Source organism: Tursiops truncatus, chromosome 7 (genome assembly GCF_011762595.2).
Source record: "Tursiops truncatus isolate mTurTru1 chromosome 7, mTurTru1.mat.Y, whole genome shotgun sequence".
Lineage (NCBI taxonomy): Eukaryota > Metazoa > Chordata > Mammalia > Artiodactyla > Delphinidae > Tursiops > Tursiops truncatus.
In genome coordinates, this window is record NC_047040.1 from 97,618,124 (window position 1) to 97,633,190 (window position 15,067).

Genomic DNA, 15,067 nt, shown 5'->3' on the forward strand with positions numbered 1-15,067 from the left:
AAGAAAGATGGCCAAGAAGCACATGAAATGATTAAAAACAAAAACAAAAAAAAAAACCCTGGTTGGTAACAGGTGAATTGTAGTATATCTATAATGGAATACTATAAAATAGTGAGAATGAATGGCTTCCAACTACACATAACAACATGGATGACTTTCACAAACATAACATAGAGAAAAAGAAGCCAGCCACAGAAGATGACACACGGTGCAACTCATTTATAACAACATCAAGAGCAAGTTTACTAACCATGATTAGGTCAGGATGAGGTTAATCTTCTCAGGGGATGGGGACTGCAGGGGGGGCACATGGGGACTTCTGCGCAATGGTAAACTAGTCTTTCTTGATTTGGGTACTGGTTAGAGAAGTGTATTCACTGAAGTTTATCCAGCTGTGCCCTTAGGATCCGTGTATTTTTCTGTATATAGCATGCCAATACATATACTATACACAGTAATACTACCAATAAAATGAAATGAATCAACTTTCCAAAGCCTGGAATCAATTGGATTATATTCAGACATTTTTTTCTTACAATCAAATGGTAGGAATTTCCTAATATTTAAGGCAAAACCTACATCCAGACTGCATACAATATTAATGGCATTTCCATTTTTAACCCTCTTTAGCTATTATGACCCATATCCGCCTGTCCCCTCTCCATAGGCACTGTGTTAAGTAGTAAAGAACATCCCAATCGTCGGCCCATAGAGCCGCCCCCCCAAAAGCTAGAACAGTGGTTCTTACCAGGTGGTACTTTGCAATCACCTTAAACTCACGTGCATCTAGGTGAGTGTGAGCTAGGTTGTTATTAATTGTACATTGCCGAGATGCTATGGATTGCCACCTAGATTCTGCCTCAGGGCTGGGGCACTCATCTCCCAGCTCCAGGGAGGGTTACTTCTTCAGGACTCAGGAGAGTCCCTTCCTAGAAATTGTTCTCAGTAGAATGAAGCTGCCCGCTTGGTTTATGCTTCTTCCTGGGGCAGCTCACATTCAGTGACTGGTGTGGACAGAATAAAAAGGCTGGCCCGTGCCTCAGTGGGGGATGATTCTGAAGGCCCACCCCAGCTCCAGGGTGCCCCACGATTTGACTAAAGCCTCTGTTCAAACTGCATCACAGTTCAAAGTTTCCCTTTATCCAATCTTGCTTTCCTTATTTCCTCCCAGATGTTATGTCTGAGAACATCTCCTGTAAACTTTCTGTACACAAATCTCCATTTCAACGTTTGTGTCCTAGGGGACCTGACCTGAGACGTTCACCTATGAGAAAGCATTCAAAATACATGTCACATCGTTGTAAACCAGCGTTGTCTAGGATAGGCTTTACGGAAAAGGCAAACCCTTAAGTCCACACAGAATTACAATTTGGGAGAAGCCAACTTAAAGCTTGCTGGATAACGAACCACCAGGAAGCCTCAGGTCAGAAGCATAGATGGGCAAAGTAGATTGGGGAACCATTGCTCATGTTGGCCTCACCAGAGCAGAATGGCTTTGTTGGGAAATAGAAACACGAGGTTTAATAGACCCGTGAGGCTGGTTGGGAAAAAAACCTTGGCTTGAAATTGGTCTTAAGAAAACAGGGACGTTGTGCTGATTTTCAACGAGTGATTGATAAAGGTAAAGCTGCTTTTGGATAAATCTAGCAACAAGGTACAAGACTAATTGCAGGTGAGATTGACAGCTTGAAGACCAGTATGGCAGATGGGGCCACAATCCCAGGGAAAGGCACCACTTGCCCAGACTGCAAATAGCTCACAGAGTGTTCATAAGATGAGAACCATCTTTCCTATCTGAAGGGCCGTCATGAGAAAAAGGAATCGGCCTTGTTCAGCGGGGCAACACCAAGGAAGCAAACATCAGTGAAATGCAAGGAAACGTGTTAAACCAGAGAGCTATCCAACAATGAATCGGACTTCTCTTTGGCAGAGGTGAGCTCATATCCCTGAAGATTTTTCAGAAGAGGCTGGTGGCTTACTCATTAAAGATAAGAGAAAGCCAGCAATGAGTAGAAGGTTAAACAAGAGTCCTTCCATCTTCCTTTTAAGTCCTCTGTAAAAATGCAAAGAAAAGCTTAACTCCACCAAGAAAAAACTGGCTACATTTTAGTGATTTATGGAGATGAGGGGTGAAGAAATATTTTCAATTGCCTTCAAGTTTTCAAACACAGAGGGTAAAATGCAGTTGGTAAAACTGACCCCAATGTGAAAGTGTAATGATTGGCCCTTTTTTAAACAATAAAGTAGGAAGTCTGATTCTACTTCCACTTGAAGTAGAAAGGATGCCTACGGTGTCTTACATCAACCACAAGATGGGAGCAACACGGTGGGGTTACATGCCTCACTTCCATCCAGAGCTCACTCCCGATTTTCAGAATGGAGCTTCCAACTGCCAACTGGCTCACAGAGGCTCCCTTTTCCTTCACAGCTCCTGCACTATTAGAGGCGAAAAGGGATTCTGGGCAGCAGCAATCCAAGACTTCAAAGTCTCCTACTACTCCTTTCACCTCATTGCTACCTGAGCGGGGATGGAGAGTATCCAGAACTTCCATCATGAAAATGTGGGTATCTTCCTGCTTAGCTAGACAGCTTTCCTCTTAGCTGCTGGTTACAAGTGGGCTCACTCATCCTAGGTCTTTTAAAGAAGCCATTCATTTGCTGAGAGCTTCTCTGACGGCTCAGATTTATTCTGGAGTTTGTCTCTTTGAAGATGTATCTTTATCCAGAGTTAGAAAAGGACTGCATCGTATTTTATTATATTTATTATAATAAAGAGATTTTGCTTTCTCAAGTTTGATTTTATTATACTGATATGCCCCCTCTTCCCCAACCACTTCTCTGAGGACTGGATTTCATGGTTTCCCACTTAAGAAGTTGATATTTTTGGTTCATACTCAAAGGAGAATAAAAGCAGAAGGAATTTGGCTCACGTCTTCTTTTGCCATGTGTGACATTAGTTCCCGGAATGCCAATCCAGTTTACAGAATCCCTCACAATCACATGAGAGCACAGGTCATCTGGTCTACTACACATCAAAAGAGTTAAAAGGCACATGGGCACCATGGTGTGTTTTGGGGTTTCCTGCCTCAAGTTCGTGTGTCTGAGACCAGTTTTGCCCCTGTTGCGGTACTAACCACAGAGTTAGAAAGGGGAAATGTATTTTCAATGGAGAACTTCACATCGAAGAGGAGAGCACTCTTTCAGCAAAAACAGAATATGACCGCAAATGTTCTTCAACGAGTTGAGAAAGAAACACCAAGAGACAATTTTAGAAATGCTTCAAGACAAGAGCAAGCTCTCCAAAATTGTCATTAGAGTCAACCTGGTGGAACACCAATGGTGAGGTTTTCATCTCTGTTTGATTTCTCCAGGCTAAAGGACAGATATGATTGTGGTAGGGAGGGTTATGCTTTTCAAGGGCACCTACCACCCATCGCCTAGAGAACGGAGTTTAGCATAAGGTCCTTACTTGTAAAACAATGATGCTGTGTATTCATACACGTTTGTGTTCTTTCAGTGACAGATCTAAACAGCTTTTCCCTTTGGAATCCTTCCGTGTGATGTTGGCTCATTACTGTGTGAATGAGGTCAAGGTCATTAGTTCAGCATCCTGGGGACCAATCTGCTGCTCTGTTTCACTGCCACAGACCACAACTTTAACCTCATTCAGCATAGGCAGGAATAAGTCTCCCTCACTTGCCTATGCATCCAATGTCCACCTTCACTGCAGGAATCTACTGTTCTTGATTTTTATGAAAACTTAGAGCTTCTTTCTATGTATGTTAGGAATATGCACATAGATATTTATTCCAATTTTTCACACACAAAAAATATTCTGTTCTAAACCTTGTTTTTTCTCAATGCATAATATTTTTTGGAGAGCCTTCCACATTGGCACATAAAGAGCTTCCTTCATTCTTTTTCATGGCCTTGTAGTATTCCGTTTGTTCCACAATTTATTCAAGTCTCAATTGGTAGACATTTGGGCTATTCACAGTGCTTTGCATTTTTTAAAAAAGGGTCAATGAATAACCTTATACATCCATCCTTAGGGTGTTTCTGTAGGATAAAGTCCTAGAAGTAGAACTGGGAGGGATATACATTTGTAATAGATATTTTACCAATTGTTTTTCATAGGAATTGCCTTATTTCTTTAACATATAACATGGAATTTTAAAAAAGGATGTGACCTTACCTCACGCTATAAAAAAAAAATTAACTCAAAATGGAACAAAGACCTGAATGTAAGAGCCGAACTATAGAACTCTTAGAAGAACACATGGGTAAATCTTCATGCTGTTATATTTGACAGTGGATTCCTAGATATGATACCAGAAACACAAGCCACAAAAGAAAAAATAGATAAACTGAACTTCATCAAAATTTAAAACTTCTCTGCCTCAGAGAAAACTACCCAAAAAGTGAAAAGAAAACCTACCGAATGGGAGACAATATTTGCCAACCCCTTATCTGATAAAGATCCATTATCCAGACTATATAAAGAATAGTTACAATTCAACAACACAAATAACACAATTAAAAAATAAGTAAAGAACTTGCATAGACCTTTCTCTAAAGAAGATATACAAATGGCCAAACAAGCACAGGGAAAGATGCTCAACGTCATCAGTCATCAGGGAAATGCAAATCAAAGCCACAGTAATGCACAATAATTGAATATACTTTATGCTCATGAACTGTACACTGAATATACTTTATGCTCATGAACTGTACACTGAAAATGGTTCCAATGGTAAATTTTATGTTATACATATTTTGCCACAATTAAAAAAAATTAAAACATAGACCCTAAAAACAAAACAAACAAGCAAACAAAAAAAAAAACACACACACAATGAGATACCAGTTCAAACTACCAGTATGGCTATAATGGAAAAATAAAAAGAAAGAAAAACACGTGGTATTGAGAATGTGGAGAAATTGGAACACTTGTACATTGCTGGTCAAAATGTAAAATGGTGCAGCCACTCTAGAAAACAGTCCTCAAGTTACCATTTGACCCAACAATTCTACTTCCAAGCCTATACCCGAGAGAAATGAAAACATATGTCCACACAAAAACTTATGTGCAAATATTCATAGTAGATTATCCATAATAACCAAAAGGTGGAAACAACCCAAATGTCCATCAACTGCTGAATGGATAAACACAATGTAGTGTATCTATACAATGGAATGTCATTTGGCCATAGAAAGGAAAGAAGTACAGATACACACTGGAACATGGATGAATCTTGAAAACATTGTATGAAGTGAAAGAAGCCAGTCACAAACTACCACATATTATATGATTCCATTTATATGAAATGTCCTGAATAGGCAAACATATAGAGATAAAAAGTAGATTAGTGATTGCTTAGGGCTGGGGTGGTCGGGGGAGTGGGAAGTAACAGCAAAGAGGTGGATGAAAAATTCTGAAATTGACTGTGGTGCTGGTTGCACAACTCTGTGAATTAAATAAAAACCATTGAATTGCGTACTTCAAATGGGTGAATTGGGTGGTATATGAATTATATCTCAAGCTGCTACCAAACAAACGTCATCTAATTACTAAGGAATCTGGTTACCTGATAGTGGTGGGATATCAAAGGTCAGGTTTTCATGATTATCCTCACTTGAGCCTATTGATCTTGACAGTCATCACCGGTCCAGCACATCCAGGACATTCCCTGCAAATGCTCCATTTGAAGCACTGGGATCTGAGAGCACCACCTGACATTTGCTAATTTTCAACCAGTAAAAATGTGCTAACCACCACTTTCACCTGATTCGTCATCATTTAACTCTTGGCTTTTCTCCGTATTGAAATGAACTATAAAATGAAATAAATGGGGCACTTTTTAGGAAAATAATTCTACAGACTACCCAAAGGTGCTTTAAAACAGTAGTTTTAGGGAATTCCCTGGCAGTCCAGTGGTTAGTACTCCATGCTTTCACTGCCGAGGGCCTGGCTGCACAACGTGGCCAGAAGTTTAAAAAAACAAAAAAAAACCCACAGTAGTTTCAGAGACGGGTCAACAAGTTATGTGATTACTGAATCACGTGAGCAGATAGGGGCAGGGAATGCTTTGAAAGCCATTCATCATTCATCTATGGAAGAGCACAATTTATTTATTCTATTGTCAACTAAATCTTTTGACTGACCTCATAAAGAGCTTCTACAAGTCAATAAGTGGAAGGCCAGTAATATACTGGGGAAAGGACATGAAAACACAGTGCATTAAAAAAATGTAAAAATAAGATTTAGATGTGAAAAAGTGTCTCTCCTCCCACAGGAGAAAAATGCAAGTTAAAACTACCCATAGGTCCTCTGTCCGAGTGGCAAATACTAAAAAGCTTACGCATACAGTGGGTTTTCACAGAGAGTAATAAGATCCTTGCATTATTGGTGAAAAAATAAATTGCCACAGTCCCTGGAAGGCAATCAGATAGCATCTAACAAAAAGTACAAAGCCCATATCCTGCGATCCAGAGATTCCCCTTCTAGGAGTGATGCTACGAATGCACTTTTCTTTTTCCTTTGTCTTTTCTCCTCTTCTAATCTCCATTCGATGCCTCAAGTGAAGTCAATAAATGGGTAATAATGCCCTTAAACTCTACAGAATTAATTTCTTTTTGACTGTAGGAATTGGCAGCTCAAAAAAAAAAAAAACCCAAACACTAGATGCCTTAATAATTAAAGAGAAACCTTAAAAGTTCTTTTTATGAAGGTTCACAGCTATAAAAGTAATAAATGAAGCTCCCAAAATACTGCACTGTAGGTCGGGTTAAGAATCCTATTCAGTAAGAGCTGGTATTGCTGGGCCTAGGAAGCTGAGCCTAATTATCAGCATATGTGCTACCATAGCGCCCCCTGCTGGCCCGATGCAAAAACAAATTTACGTGGTGGGTTTTAGTCAACAGTTTTCTTCAATAGCTGCTCTAAAAACAGGGCGTCTCCTGCGACTTGCTGATTATTAACTCTGCTCTCCTCTAGCTCTCAACTCCTTCTTGCATCAGATAGGCTTGCCTCCTACCTCTCAGTGAAGAGCAAGATCCCTTGAAATCTCACCTCCTAAAGAGATTTGCTCCTTTCACTACTCTTTCCTGGCTGTTTCCTCTTGGGTAGTTCTAGTTCTACCTGTTCTCCTCTTTCAGTGTGTCTGTCTGCCTCTGTACTGGCCACATACCATGTGCCCCCAGGGCACGGCGGCCTCGCACCCACCAACAACCTGCCATCCCCTCACTCACTGCCCCACCTTATCTGCACCTGGCCACTCCCCACTCATTCCTCAATCCAGGGTTTCTTACGAGGAGGTCTGTGGACCATCTACATACTATTCCCAGACTGCTTGCTTAAAATGCAGATTCATGGGCCCCTGAATCCAACCTTCTAGAATCCTGAGGCCTACATTTATAACAAGCAAGTACCCCAGTGAATTCTTATGTGTTCACACACACACACACGCACACGCAGTATAAAAACCATCTTTTTTTTTTTAACCAAACCATACACTCTTATCCAGAAACTTGCCACACCCCCTAACCATTTAAAGAATTAATTGCAAATGACCCATTCTTGGCTTTCAAGTCTTTTGGTAAATTGTTCAAAATATCTACTTCCTGTCCCTTCCTGTAAGTGGATTATATATCCCTACCCTAGTGATGACAGGTTTGGCCATATGAGGTGCTTTGGCCAATCAATGTGAGAAGTAACACATGCCTCTTTCAAGCAGTCACTGGGAGAACTATTGCAGAGTTCCCTCAGCGAGAACTGATACCCTCCACATAGGGGCTGCTTCTTCAGCCGGGGCCCAGAACAAAGATGCAAGGAGCAGAGCTACAGGCAACGCATAATGGAAACCTGATATAAGTGAAAAATAAGCTTATTGCATTGCTGTGATTTGGAGTCCTTTGTTACTGCTGCTTTGCCTAAGCTGACTGATACGAATACTTTACAGGCTGCTTTCCTAACTCTATTTCCCATTACTCTCTAATACTTATTCCATCTAAACTCCAGCCAAACTGGATGACTTGCTTTTCCTCATTCACAAATTACTCCAATTCTATGCAGCCATTTGTTATCTCCTGCCTACGAACCTACCTCTCAAAATCTGACTTCAATCTTCAAAGTCCATCTCAATTGCCACTTTCTGTGTAAAGCCTTTCCTCATCCCTTGATGGGCCTCCTTTCAACCCTATATAATGGCAACTATTACAACCTGTTTATTTTTTTTGGTTTTTTTTTTGATACTTTTCTTATCATGTCCCCTCAAAACACCATAAGTTCCTTAAAGATTATCTTATTCATAATGTGTTCAATGAAGCTTTGCAAATAGTAGGAATCCACACAAGTATTTGTTTAATTAAATTAGCACTTTCAACTAAAGAACTGCTGTTTAGTATATTTATGATGTTTTTAAAGGTAGACTGTATGAAACACTTAACATACTCATTGAGTAAGCAAAATTAAGATGCAAGTAGAATTATTTCTAATAGCAAACATTACTGCTGAATGAAATATAGGTCAAAGTTTAATGAACTTGTGTGCATGTGTGTGTGTGTGTGTGTGTGTGTGTGTGTGTGTACGTGTGTTATCTGCAAAAATGACCAGGTCTTGACCTTCATCCCTTGCTAAATCCAACAGGTTTTAAACTAAAACTTTATCAAAGAAAAACAATGTATCATAAAGTTAGTATTCCTATGATTACATGCTAAGGGCAATTTTTACATTTATGGCCCAAATTAGCTAATGTATTTTCTTACATTCAGGAAGATGTATTTCCCTGCTTATGATAAAAATTCAACAAATATAATTCCAATTTCAAAACAAATACCCAATAACAAAGTGCTGCCCCTACAAATCCTCGTAACAAATAGAGTCGTATCTCTGGTGATGAGCATCTATCTTCCTTTCCACTCCTCTCCTAGAAGAGGAGGCATTAACCTAATGCCCTCTGAAACATTTTGGCAGTAATTGCAATGGTTCTTCAGGTTTTTCTGAATCTAATTTCGTTTTTTGAATCTAATTTTAAAAGTACAGGAGACAGTGATGGGAACCATGCCGCCTCCCAGCCACGGTGATACGCGTGAAGTGCGGACCTTTCAACACGAACTTTATTAATTCTCATGTTAGGACCCTGGAAGGCGATGGAGGTGGCCGCTAATTGCTCCCTGTGGGTGAAGAGACCTCTGCTGGATCCCCACTTCGAGGGTTATAAGCTGTCCCTCGAGCCGCTGCCCTGTTACCAGCTGGAGCTTGACGCAGGCTTGTCTGGAGCGATGCTCAGTCTATGTCTGATTATTCCTCACCACTGAGATAAGACTTTTCTGTGTACTCTGCCTATGAATTAGGAGTTTTCTCTGGTCTGCCTAGTGGGAACAGTGACAGCTCCTAGCCTTGTCTGTGGCAGAAATAAAACTTCAAGATGATCAGTATACACTGGAACACATGCATGCTTTTGGAATGTATAATTACCTACATTGTGATTCATGGTATCAAGACAGTGTCTACTACGTTCATAACGTTGGAAGAATTATGAATTTAACAGTGATGCTTGGGCTTCCCTGGTGGCGCAGTGGTTAAGAATCTGCCTGCCAATGTAGGGGACACGGGTTCGAGCCCTGGTCTGGGAAGATCCCACATGCCGCAGAGCAACTAAGCCTGTGAGCCACAACTACTGGGCCTGCGCATCTGGAGCCTGTGCTCCGCAACAAGAGAGGCCACGACAGTGAGAGGCCCGCGCACCGCGAGGAAGAGTGGTCCCCGCTAGCCGCAACTGGAGAAAGCCCTCGCACAGAAACGAAGACCCAACACAGCTAAATAAATAAATAAATAAAACAAAACCCAAAAACAGTGATGCTGGACACTGCCTTAGGAAAACCACGAGAGGTGTTTTCGACTTCCTACAGATTTGACAGCATATGATAAGCGCCTTTGCACATCCATCCATTTCACATCTTCTACTTGGGTTACCTTGTCAGATGGAACTGGAAGATTGTGTCTCATTGGAACAGGTGAACGTGGAAATAGTGCTTCTGAAAAATGGGAGATTATGTTTAATGAAGAGCTTGGCAGTCCTTTTATCATAATTCACAGTATCTCATTGCTGAAAGCTGAAGAACATTCGATAACTATGCTGCTTCTTCGAACACAGAAAGAGGAATTGGATATGGAAGGAAGTGGTTTCTATGTTTCCTTGGAGTGGGTCACTATTAATAAGAAAAATAAAGATAATAAAGAATATGAAATTACTAAGCATAATATTCTCTGTGGAAAGTCAGTGCCCCATTATGTCGCTTTTGAGCCCGATGGGAATGGTCTAATGATTGTCTCCTACAAATCCTTTACATTTGTTCAAGTTGGTCAAGAGCTTGAAGAAAGTAAGGATGAAGACATGTCAGAGATAATCAAAGAACCTCTGTACTACTGGCAACAGACTGAAGATGATTTGACAGTAACAATACTGCTTCCAGAAGACTGTACTAAGGAAGACATTCAAATACAGTTTTTGCCTGATCATGTCAACGTTGTGCTGAAGGGTCAGAGGTTTCTGGAAGGAAATCTCTATTCATCTATGGATCATGAAGAAAGCACTATATGGATAATTAAAGAGAACAATAGCTTGGAGATTTCCTTGATTAAGAAGAATGAAGGACTGACATGGCCAGAACTAGTGGTCGGTGATAAACGGGGAATTTATAAGAGACTCAGCTCAACGTGCTGCAATAGCTGAACGTCTGATGCATTTGACCTCTGATGAACTGAAGCCAAATCCAGATAGACCTCCTTGTAATGCTCAAGAGTTGGTGAGAATAATGTGGTACTTTCTTTGAAGAGAGCTCCAGTTTATGCAGATTTGATGGCAGTACATTTAAAAACTACTCATGTGAGATCTGAGGTTACAGGGCAATCAACTAGCTTGAAAATCCAAGGAAAAACAGGTACCACCAAGGAGAGATTGGATAGGAGAGCTGGTTCATCTGAACATGGGGAGAAGAAAGGATTGCCATATGAGTGGGTGAATCTTGGAAGCAACCAGTACCTTTTCTCTGTCATAGTGGATCCTAAAGAAATGCCCTGCTTCTGTTTGCACCATGATGTTGATGCTCTACACTGGCAACCACACTCCAGCAACCAAGACGATACGTGGGAGCATATCGCAATTTTCAATGCTTTAGGCTACGTCCAAGTATGAAAGAGACGCAAAAATTTTTTTGCCTGTGCTCCAAATTATTCTTATGCAGCCCTTTGCGAGTGCCTTCAACGAGTTTTCATCTATCGTCAGCCAACACCCATGTCCACTGTACTTTACAATAATAGGAAGGAAGGCAGGCAAGTAGGGCAGGTTGCTAAGCAGCAAGTAGCAAGCCTAGAAACCAGTGATCCTATTTTAGGCTTTCAAGCAACAAATGAGAGATTATTTGTTCTCACTACCAAAAAGCTCTTTTTAATAAAGGTAAATACAGAGAATTAATTACTCCAACATGTTGGCTTCTCTGTACTGGAAAAGTATTCAGTGGTAGCTGGAAGGCTAGGCAGTTGTGCTGTAACCTGTTAAGTTTTATTGTGTTAAAATTATCTTGTATGAATTTATTTTTTAAAGGATATGGGAAATATATTCGAGACTATGAGTCTATAAAAGCTATGGAATGAAGCTGCAAATTTAGAGAAAATTAGCTTCTGTAAAAAATGTAAAGATAGTATTAGCAAGTATAATTTTTTAAAAACAGAGGCTAGAATCTCATCTTTTATATGAAAGATGTACAATTCATTGTTTAAAAATAAAAATATTGGGGCTTCCCTGGTGGCGCAGTGGTTGAGAGTCTGCCTGCCGATGCAGGGGACACGGGTTCGTGCCCCGGTCCAGGAAGATCCCACGTGCCGCGGAGCGGCTGGGCCTATGAGCCATGGCCGCTAAGCCTGCGTGTCCAGAGCCTGTGCTCCACAACGGGAGAGGCCACAACAGTGAGAGGCCCACGTACCGCCAAAAAATAAAATAAATTAAAACAATAATAAATAAAATAAAAAAATAAACAAAAATATTTATCGTGTAAAAAAAAGAGTATAGGAGACATTATTTTTGAACTGCTTTTCTATTTCATACTGTATGAGGTTTTACTCTAAGCGGAAGGTAAAAATACTTTGTACTTATTAGGGACACCACGTTGTTTGCCAGAGCACCTCAAATTGGCCACCTGTGCTAGGAAAATACGCCATGTATTCAGCCCCTTCATTATCACAGGAGGGGAAACATTTCTTCTACCAAAAACTCAAACGACACAAAAATGCGTAAAGATTCCTGACCTCTTTTCAGTCATTTGCTATCTTCAATAGCAGCAATTTCTAAACCATATTCCATGGAACAGAAACATCTCTACACGCACGGATGTTTAGCCCAAAAAGCAAGGGTTGGGTGGTTAGTGGTTAAGAACCCGCCTGCCGATGCAGGGGACACGGGTTCGAGCTCTGGTCCGGGAAGATCCCACATGCCACGGAGCAACTAAGCCCATGCGCTACACTACTGAACCTGCGCTCTAGGGCCCGCGAGCCACAGCTACTGAGCCCGCAAGCCACAACTACTGAGCCCGCGCACCACAACTACTAAAGCCCGTGCGCCAAGAGTCTGTGTTCTGCAACAAGAGAAGCCACCGCAATGAGAAGCCTGCGCACCCCAAGGAAGAGTAGCCCCCACTCACCGCAACTAAAGAAAGCCCGCGCGCAGCAACAAAGACCCAACGCAGCCAAAAATAAATAAATAAATTTATTAAAAAAAAAAAAAGCAAGAGTTTACAGGGGGGATCCTTGATCAAATAAGTTTGAAGAAGACTGCAAATTGGACCCCAACCTTTCTAGGAAGTCATTATTTACAAAGGATATTAAATCTTTCACGTGATCCTGCAGTGAAAGCAGGAACATGTAAGCATGTTTCCCAATTTATTCAACCATGGAATCAACTTTTGGTTTTATGTTTTGTTTTGTTTCAGAACGCCCATTGAGTTAATCTCATGGGACACTGGTATTCAGCAGGACTTGAATTAAGAAATAGTTTCATGCAGGTATGCTTAAGTAATCCGTCTAAAATAAGTGTCAGGAAAGAAAAAGATCTGAGTTGAAAATTCAGGTTTACACAAGTACATCCAAGATTGAGTGGTTTCTCAACACTGTCCAAGAAAATAGGGTTAATAGTCCTGAATTAGCACCCAAAAGAAAAGGTCGCATAGTTATGTCCTTAATTTGATGGTTGAAATACTTCAATGCATTCTTGGTTGAACTTCTGGGATTATTTTTTCAGATTGGGTTTAGTGCAGCTCAGACGAATGCTGATGGTCAAGGCCAGGCTTCTTTTTCTCTCCATTATATTTATAGAAGTTTCATAATTGATGTTCTTTAAAGCACCTGATCACATTCTCCACAGTGCTCACCAAATAAATTACTTGTAAGGCTCTTTGCCTACATAGGCTCATGGAGTATATCATTCTGCATTAGGCTTAACTATTTGCATTCTTTTGGGGTATATACCAGAAATGTTTCCTGAAGCAGGAAGTGATAACTGCTCTCTCATTAAAGCAATTTTTAAATGCACCCACCAAAGTCATATTTTTTAAAGGACTCGTCATCTTGATTAGGGTCCAGGTCATTCTGGAATAGTACAGACACTTAGAGATGATGTAGTAGTTGATCATTTAACTAAAGCATGATTACCTGCTATTTTTTGGTTTGAAGGTATAGTTACTTACCTGTTAAGGTTTTTTTCTTAATCTTTATGAAAGCAGTACCTGTTGTATATTTTATATTCCCTTAGCTCTTGGGGTGATTTGGGTCTATGTGGCTAGATTTGATTCCAGATGTTTCTCCTCAATGCCAATTTAAAACTAAATGTGTGTGGCAAGATTCAAGTGGAGATGCTCAAACAAGAGGAAGGTGTGAGCAGCCCAAAGGCCCCTTAAGAATGTCACATGGAGGACATCACCGAGAAGGCTAGATAAGAGGCTCCCGACTTCCCCTCCACAGAAGTGCATCACAACAAAGAGTAGCATCCGCTCACTGCAACTAGAGAAAGCCTGCACACAGCAATAAAGACCAAACGCAGCAAAAAACAAAACAAAATAACAACAAAGAAAACAGGCCATTCTATATAGATGCACAAGCACTACCAGTGACTTTCCCCTTTGGCTTGGCACAGAGTAAGCAAAAACACCCAGCTCTTGGTTTCTCCCCGATAGGGGCTAGACCACATAGCTAACGTCCTGACTTTCCCAGCTGCTGCCTGAAGGTCAGGCTTCCAGTTAGCCTGCATCAGGGAGCTGAAGAACCTCCATAAGACTATCATTGGATTTTTCAGCAGAAACCTTGTAGACCAGAAGAGAGTGGGATGACATATTTAAGATGCTAAAAGAAAAAAACTGCCAACCAAGAATATTCTAGCCAACTTATCCTTCAGAATTAAAGAAGAGATAAAGATTTCCCAGACAAACACAAGTTGAAGGAGTCCATTACCACTAGAATGGCCTTATAAGAAATGTTTAAGGGAGTTCTTCAAGCTGAAACAAAAGGATGCTAATTAGTAACATGAAAATATATGAAAGCATAAAACTCACTGGTAGAGGTAAATGTATACGTGAATTCAGAATACTCTCATGTTGCAATGAGGATGCATAAATCACTTATAACTCTAGTATAAAGGATAAGAGAAAAAAGCATTAAAAATAACTACAGCTATAATAATTTGTTAATAGATACATAATTTAAAGAGATGCAATTTGTAACATCAAAAACATAAAATGTGGGAGGGAGAGTAAGCATATGTAGAGCCTTTGTATGCATATGAAGTTGTTATGATAACCACAAAGTGAAAACCTACAGTAGATACAAAAAAAGATAAGAAGAAAGGAAGCAAAGCATACAATTACAGAAAATCATCAAATCATGAAAGAAGAGAGCAAGAAAGGAACAAAGGAACTACAACAAAAGCCAGAAAACAATTAACAACATAGCACTAGTAAGTCCATACATATCAAAAAGTAAATGTAAGTAAACTAAATTCTCCAGTCAAAAGATATAGAG

At 40.3% G+C, this 15,067-nt stretch overlaps 1 protein-coding gene and 1 pseudogene across 6 annotated transcripts in view; one reads left to right on the plus strand and one right to left on the minus strand.

Moving 5' to 3' along the window:
• The window catches only part of SLC35F5 (solute carrier family 35 member F5), a 129,754-nt gene that overhangs the window by 59,379 nt on the left and 55,308 nt on the right, over window positions 1-15,067 (minus strand). The window lies entirely within an intron of this gene.
• LOC101328972 (nudC domain-containing protein 1-like) lies at window positions 9,151-11,524 on the plus strand (annotated as a pseudogene).